Below are 8,587 nucleotides of genomic sequence, written 5' to 3'. Positions count from 1 at the left end.
ATCTATAATATATATGATACAAGAAATGTCAGTAACATTTCTTGTACATTTTATTAAATACAAACTTGAGTGGCTAGAAATCCCTGTTTAAGCCACCTGACAACACCATGAATTTTGCAACACATGTATGAGTCACACAGGCTCAGTAAAGGGTGTTTTGTACATTGCTTGCATTGGAACATAAGGTATTTCAGTGCTAACATCACTACAATAGCAGCACCACCAGATGGAGACATTTAAAAGGCAAAGAAAAACTCAGAATGCACTGAGCCTCAAACTGTTCCACTGTTTACTATTACATTATCACATTCAGCTCGGTGTGGATGAGTGTGAAGACACGCTGTATGAATTTTGCAGGATAAAAAGGCAAAAATGTTGACAAGTCTCACTCATGTTCGTCATTGAAAAAGGGGAAATGAGGAGTGTCACAGATGTGTGTTTAATGCGGATTATTAGGATGCTCTATTTCTGTCTTTTCAGATTTAGTGTATTTCACGTAGGCACGTCCGGCAAATTACCGCAAGTAGAGTTCCGGTTCACAGGTGAGAGAAGTTTTTTTTGATCAGACAGCACTGCTGTTGGGAAACAAAGTTGATTTTAAGTGTCAAATATTCCTGTATATCATGCTCTGTTTGTTTCTCTGGCTTCATCCGCCATCCGATGTCACAGCGCAGCGCAGCTGAGAGCATGGCCAGAGCCCAGTATATCTGCTATAACTGCATCCTGTGCTGCATCAAAGTGTTTACATCATTTACCTGACCCTTGCAGACCTTGACTTTGCAGAAATTGGAAAAATAATGAGGAATAAAATGTGTTATTCACTACTCCTTATGACTTTTACTATAACCATGTACGGTGTTGGTGTTGTGCATCTCTTCCAGGACCCAATGGGAATGCCTTACTTTGAAATCCACTTCCTTAAGCTGTGGTGAGTATTTCCTGTTGTTGTTGTTGTCCTCGTGTGCATCAGTCCGGATCCAGAGCGATGCTCCAGTAGGTTTATTACCTGTATTGTGATGCCATTCACTTAATCAATAATCTGGTTGAATGAGGTCAAAGCAGGCCAAACTGGAGGCCAGGGTCCCTGTACGGGGCTGAAGGAGATTCTCAGTAGGTAACAGTGAAATAACTATTACCATCTGTTATGTATAAGTAACTTAGTGACATTGTCCCTGGGTAGGAAAGTAAAGTATAAGTCAAAATGTAATTGTTTCAGTTTCTATTTCAATTTCTGTGTTAAAGATGCAACAAATGCTTGTCATACTGTAGATGGAATCATAACAACAGGTTGAGGATGATAGTGGAGTCATTCCTTCTGACTAGTACAACTGCTTACCAGTCTGAAAAACTTTGATTGTGCATCATATTTTATCAACTAATCAAACATTTTACATGCAAAACTGTATTTTTCCAAGCACCGTAATGAGATGGAAGACAAATAAAAATAGATTGCCCTTTAAGTGTTGTAAAACTAAAACGAGTCTCATAAATGACTCAAATAAGATGAAGAGATTTCCTAATTGGATTATAAAGCCCAATGTAACTAATGGCTTTAGTAAAAGCTAATAAATAATGTATAGTGCTTTAAATATCTGTAATAATCAGTACTCTTTTGTCCTGTGTCTATCCTTTGATAACTAACTTGCTTTGACTACTGATCTATAAAGCAATAGTACATTATTTCATAACATATATAAATGTAACAAACCCTTAACAAAACCTTTATCTAATAACTTGAATTTACTAGCCTTGCACTGCATAGCAGCAGGGCGAGGAGTAGTAGTTTGATTTGCTGGGAATTGATGATGTGATTATGAATTAAAATGAGTGTTTCGCTATCAGAGGTGTGATCACTGCACCCTGCCCACCTCCAGTATAGACAGTTATGTAATTCCACACTGAATCATCCCTGACAGCTGAAATGATGAAGGAGAAGAGAGAAGGAGATTTGTTTTTGGGACCCCAGGAAGGTCTAGTGGGAGTCAGTTTGAGGAGGCATGATGAGGAAGAGTATATGTGTGTGTGGGGGGGAATCCTGAACTACACTTACACCTCCCATCCCATCCTCCCCCCAGTGTAACCGTTGCATAACACCTCTGTGTGTGTATGTGTGTGTGTGTGTGTGTGTAAGGAGGAGGAGGCGGTGGTCTTGTTATTGAGCGGCCCGGCGGTGTAAGTTGCGCTGCAGGGGTGGGACTTTCTCTCTGCAGTCAGTCGGTCAGGGGTTAGATGCTGCTCATACAGAAAATGCCTCTGGTAGCAGCTTTTTATACTCTAGCGGACAGCAGCACTAAAACAGACGGACACCTCCGAGTGGAAGATAGATCCTCCTCCTCCTCCTCTTCTTTATCACCCTTTTGTTCATCGTCCTCCTCCAGTTGGCCGCGTCTGAAAGCTTGTGGATGCGCTGAGACGGGAGGAGTGTAAACGCCGTTTCCCTCCCCTACACCGCCTCCGGGACACATAGACCGGACCGGCACCGGTGTCATTGGATGGAGAGAGGCGCCTGAAGAAGGGAGAGCGGTGGAGTTGGTCTACCCCCCCTCCTCCTCCTCCTCCTCCTCCTCCTCCTCCTCCTCTTTCTTCCCTACTGCACCAAAAGAAAACTCCGGGTAAGAAATACGTGCTAACTCAGGCCATTTGGCCCCATCAACCACCTGCCATTTGCCGCTGTGCTCCTGCACTCCGCATGGCATAATTTGGGACTGACATGCGTCTTTTTTTCCACCTCTTCCTTGCTTCTTTGTTGACAGTAAATGGATTAACGGCAATTTAAAGCGTGTGAGGCATTAGCTGCGCGTGTGAATGCATCTCAGCAGACGGGATGGCAGGCATTGCTGGCTCGGCGTTTCCGCGACTCCAAATCATTTCTCTCAGTCGAACCAAATTTTGATTTGCATCGCAAGTCCACCTGAACTGGGAGCAGGTTGTTGGCTGTGGGAGTGATCGGCGGCTAGAGGGGTTAAAGGGATAATAACAGATGGCACCCCGAGCAGCAGGAGCTGTCCAATCAGCACCACTCTGCTGAACTGGAACTGTAGCCTTTAAAACTTCGTGCTGGTTTGATGAGCAGTTTTAGATCCGTGAAAAGTCAGGTTCAATTAAAACGTATGCATTGAATACTTTGGAAACCCATTGTAAGACTGGGTATGATTAGATTGTCTACGGACAGAGAGCGTAGTGTGCTGCACAGTGTGATTTTTGGGCTCAATAAATCAAATGGATTTGACTGTACGCTTCAGTTTCAATTCCTGAGTTACCTAATTTTGCTGAATATGAATACATTTAGCCAAAAACCTTTAGTGTTAGACGTGATCCTAACACAAACAGCTGTGTGAGAACTTTGCCCCCAATGAACTGCAGTACAATAAGTTAAGTCTGAGTCGGATGTAACGGTATGAAAAATTAACCTCGCGGTTATAGTGACCATAGTTATCACGGTTTTCGGTATTATTGTTTTATTTTTAAAAGTGTGTTCAACGCCTTTAGCAGCAACTTTTCTGCACGTTCTGCAGAACTTCAATCAACAGTCCTTTTGTATTCTTATAATTAACAAATTATGCCCATGCTTCAGTCCTCTTAGAGGGTTGATAAATGTCCTGAGCGTCGTCGTCGTCTCTTCCTTCCGCCATGATTCCAACTTCAAGAAACGTTGTAGGCTACGCAGTGCGCCTGCGCGGTAACTTCAGGAGTCTCGGATGAAGCTGGGAAGGATTCAACACACGGTTTCCACACCGTGGTAATCCACCGTGATAATAATGGCATTTTAAATAAAAATGGTGATCGTTATCGTCAACATTTTTATTGTGTTTACCGTTATACAGGTAACCGTTACATCCCTAGTCCGTGTGTTTAGAGAATAACACAGATTGAGAATCTACTATAAGCATTCAGTCAATAGACCTCTTTCGTTCAGTGCTTACAAAGTCCTGAGTCCTGATTCTTAGTACTCTCAAATTAAACATTGTTTGCTTGTGTGGCACTTGTTGTATTCAGGGGTTCACATCGTAGGGCAACCAAAACAACATATTTCAACGTTTTGCTCTTTAAGAGCATTTTTTGCATTTATTAGGAAGTTGACGGAAGAGAGATGACATGAAATGAGGGTAGAGAAAGATGCAACTAAGATCCCTGTCCTTGTCAAACTGGTTGGGGTTCATTGTTGGTGCTTTAACCCTCAAGACTCCAGGACGTCCCGTATTATGAAATATTGGATAGTTTTATCATTTCAGGCCTCTAAAAACTATTAAAATGAAACAATTTAAATTGCTGTTAAATTGGTTAAATTGCTCATTGCATTGTGCAAATGTGCAATAAGGGTTTGTGAGTGGACACTGCTTTTTGTTATAAAGGGTCCCAAGCCATAACCGGTTGGGAATCCGTGTCTCAGTAAGAGAATAAAGATGCTTGGGTTTTGAATGTTGCTTTTGACCCATGTTAATTCTATAAAATGGTGCAGGTAATTGCACCTGAAAAATATCAATGTATACTGGTTGGTTTCTATCTTTCAGGCTGTCAGTGGTTTTAGATTAAGTGGATGTTTGTGACTTTTGCAGCTATAGTCCTATTAACTGGAAATAAAGTTGACGGATTTTTTCCTCTAACACTTTCTTGGCTTTCCAGTTTCCTCTAAAGCCGCCCGTACTGATTATTTTTTTACCTCTTGGCTTCCTTTCTGTGTTCCATCTCAAAAATGAAATGTGTACTGATTACAAGGAAAGCTTTTTCATCAATTGACAGTAAAAAGATGTGTGGGAGTAGACTCTCTGCCTGTCAAAGCTTCGATTCTATGACAATGAAGCACATTCAAATCCCAAAAGAGGATCATTCACCTGAACCCCCCCCTCCCTCCCTTCTCCAGCTCTTAGAGTGTGTATGCTTTCTAATGATGCTGGAGGTCTTTGTGAAGTGGCTTGGCAGTAAAGCTACAATGACGTGTGTGTGTGTGTGTGTGTGTGTGTGTGTGTGTGTGTGCGTGTGCGTGCAAGCGTGTGTTTGTGCGTGTGTTTGTGTTTGTGTGTGTGTGTGTGTGTGTGTGTGTGTGTGTGTGTGTGTGTGTGTGTGTGTGTGTGTGTGTGTGTGTGTGTGTGTGTGTGTGTGTGTCACTGGGACTCTCGCTCGGCTGAAATACGACCTACTCAGAATTCAATTCCTCCACCAGCACTTGCAATCATCTTAGCCATTCGTTTAACACCAACTCTCCTGCTCGCTCTCTGTCATGGGCTTCCCCTGCTTCCCCCACTCACACACGCTCACACACACACACACACCACTTTCCCTCTTCCTGTGTCACTGTTGAACCCCTCAGAAGAATAGTGTTATTAAATTAAGAAAACTGAAAGCACTTAGAGGAACTCTGGAGTAACATGGCTCTGTGGGTCTACTAATATTTCCAGAAAAGATTATGTAATAGATGGCCTCACTTTTTTGTGAATGCATGTGGCCAGAGCAGTTTGCTGCCAAATGAAGCTACAGCTCATTTTTCCTGATGCCTGGAAACTCCGCAAAGAGAATCTTAAAATAAAGTATTGCAAGATTGATCCCATTTATAAGATTGTGACTGCTAGAAGTTCAGAATCAGGCAATAAACTATACCAATCACACATCTGTAATGTAAATATGTAGCTAGCTCTGGTTAGCTTAGCTTAAGACTGGAAGCAGAGGGAAACAACTAGCCTGGCTCTAAAGAAAATGCCCATTAATTAACAATCAACAATTTCTTTTAAACCATACTAAATTCTAAGTGTAAAAATGACAATTTGCAGTTTTGCAGGGGGTTTATGTACAAGACAATTGGCTGAAAGTAGTTCCAGCCATTAGTGCCTGAGAGGTGCTGGTAGGAAGATTTTGTTACCTTTGAGAATTGTTGGGTCTTTGTAAATTATAGAGTTTGCTCTTGTCATACTTTATCTGTAAAGTGTCTTGAGATAACTCTTTTTATGATTTGATACTATAAATATAAATAGAATTGAATTGAATAAAGATTATAGAGTTTCTACTTGCTCTTATGGGTTGTTTTTTAAAGGCTAGGAGTAAACGACCTACATCTTCATATGGTTTAACCTATTCTAATTTGCCACAACATGTTTAAGATTTTTACCTGCTCATCTCATATTGATAAAAATACACTGAAATGAAAATGCATTTTTTTACTCTTGGTATTAGTTTTGACTACTAATTTGACAAAATTCATCCAAAAAAAAAAGAAGACATTTAAAATGACTTTGCAGTGACAGCACACATTAAATACATTAATGCTCCAGTAATTTCATTGGTTTAATATCTGTGTGGACAGGCATAAAAATAGTTTGTAATATCACTTCAGTTCCGACGCCCACATCACAGCAGTTTACGAGCTGGGGTGCTAACGTTGTAGCTGATATAAATCCCTTCTGTCCCATCTGTGATTTGAGCATTTCAAAGTAACGTCTAACCTATGATGCAGAGTGGAAGCATAAAAACTGTCTTACTGTCCAAAACCTTTGGATCTGACTCTTTGGATCAATTACCTAATAGCGGATCAATAAAACTGTGGTTTGGCTCCAAATCACTGTTCTGCCCTACTTTTGGAGAATTTAAGCTTCCACCCACCCTCATATTACCGAGAGTGAAAGGAGTTTTTTCCAAATCATTAAGTCAGGTCTGACAGATGTTTTAGTGGCACTAAGTGCTTTCCCTGTCCTGTGTTGGCCTGATTGTCAGGTTCTTAAGCTAATAAGTAGTAGGTATAATGAGTTCATAGGATGGGAGTTTTGACACCAGGGCTCCATACTTCAAGATTGCAAAAGTGATGACAAATCAGTGGCATGGGGAAAGTCCATCCAGGTGTGGAAATAAGTGGGAAGCCCTCAGCAACTTCTTGAACTACCCTGCTGACTGTGGTTGTATTGAGATGCATCCACATATGTAAAACCATGATCAAGTTTATTCTGAGAAATACCATGTGCTCTGTCATGATTTGACAGGATAAAATAAGATAAAAAAACTATTATTTTTACATACCGGTAATTATTCAGCAGTTAATTCAACCAAGCAAGCATTCTGTCTCCATTTGTCTGGTTTGATTGCGTATCCCCTCTGTACATTAGCCTTTTCAGCATCCTGCTGTTTGATGTGGTTCAGAATGAAGTCAGCAGTCTTTTTCTCATAAGCTCATTACAAACTGCACAGAGAGCTTTTCTCTGTCTCTGGCAAAGAAAATATTGAAACAGATTTTTGGAGACAAATCAAATTCCAGTGACAGTTGTTTAAGTAGCTCTTGACTGAATAATCAAAGTAGACAGAGCGAAGACAATTCTCCGCTTGCTGGTACACTCAAAGGCGCCATTTCCATTGATTCCATTTTGAGTTAAACTGATTTGCAAACATCTTTAGCAATGTAGACTCAGGAATCTCTGTTTTCGTAATGACTAAAAGATTGATTAAAACTAATCATAAAATAAAAATAAAGACTAGTCAAGAGAATGAATTTTTTTGGAAACATCTTACAGATCAAGTACGGGTTAAAACATAACCCCCTTAACTCAAGTAAACACTTTCTACACGTTAGTGCTGTGGTTTGAGGGACGGCAGTGTACGGTCATTCCTGGTCCCCAGTGGATGAATACTGACTTCGGTGATCCCCATTTCTTTTGTTTTTAACACATTTTTTATTGAGAATGGTGACGTGTAAACAACTTTACACATTACAGTTTTAGCCCTTTCTTTTCTTTTTTGTTCAGCCTCCCTACACCTTAACACACACACATACAATGTAAGACAATCCAAAACTAAACCAGAAAGTGTACCCCAAACCCAACCCCTCCCACCCCGGATCTCTCCCCCCATAAACAAAACAAAAGACCAGAGACGATGATGCTGCACCCATTCTTTAATTAAAGGATATGTTTCATCCCATGCCCGGAGTGTTTTAATGCTGGCGCCATGTATTCGGGTCATGAACCACTCCATCGAAACAATTTCAAGAAGTGAGTTGGCCCATTGCTGCCCGGTTAAGGTTTGAGGCGGCTGATCCCCATGACTGGTTGACATTTTTGGTTTTAAGTAAAATATGTCGACCACTGTTGGATGGATTGCTGTAAAATTTGATATGCATTCACTTCTGTTGACTGCGTCTTGTTTTCACATCCATTGCAGACATCAGCTTTAAAGTTGTGGTTTAGGTACTTTAAACACACTCAGCTTACCTTGCATCGCCACTGAATTCACACAATATCAGATACCAGATCGCGTGAGAATCGCAGCATTGCATACACAAAAATGAATCTTTTCAGGCTTGAGGTAATGCTTTTCTTTCTTAATTACAAGCTAACCAAACAATCCAGCATCCAGTGAGGAGCTACTGGCAGCTAACAGCGTGGTTTAGGTGTGTGTGACTGTTTGGTCAAATCAACAATGGCGGTCGTGATAGACGGATGGTTCACCCAATCACCTGCCAGGTATTTTTTTTTTTTTTTTTAAAGTGTCTGCCCTTTTCCAATCAGTTTCCAATGACGCCTACTCAGTTGGTTCTGTGTCACCATCTGGCATGTCAGGTTAACACTTAGCAGCCTTTAGGAGTGAAGTAGCTTTGCCAAAACAAAGTTTG

General features: G+C 40.9%; 1 protein-coding gene across 1 annotated transcript in view; it reads left to right on the top strand.

Moving 5' to 3' along the window:
- The first annotated feature begins 2,122 nt into the window (after window positions 1–2,122).
- Window positions 2,123–8,587, top strand: part of syt12 (synaptotagmin XII) — a 23,716-nt gene continuing 17,251 nt past the window's right edge. Inside the window, exon 1 of the mRNA XM_032523455.1 lies at window positions 2,123–2,612. The gene's annotated coding sequence lies outside the window, so the exon portion shown is untranslated. The remainder of the gene's footprint in view (window positions 2,613–8,587) is intronic.

Source organism: Etheostoma spectabile, chromosome 8 (assembly GCF_008692095.1).
Source record: "Etheostoma spectabile isolate EspeVRDwgs_2016 chromosome 8, UIUC_Espe_1.0, whole genome shotgun sequence".
Lineage (NCBI taxonomy): Eukaryota > Metazoa > Chordata > Actinopteri > Perciformes > Percidae > Etheostoma > Etheostoma spectabile.
The sequence above is the reverse complement of the archived record's forward strand: the minus strand, read 5'-3'. Positions and strand labels throughout refer to the sequence as shown.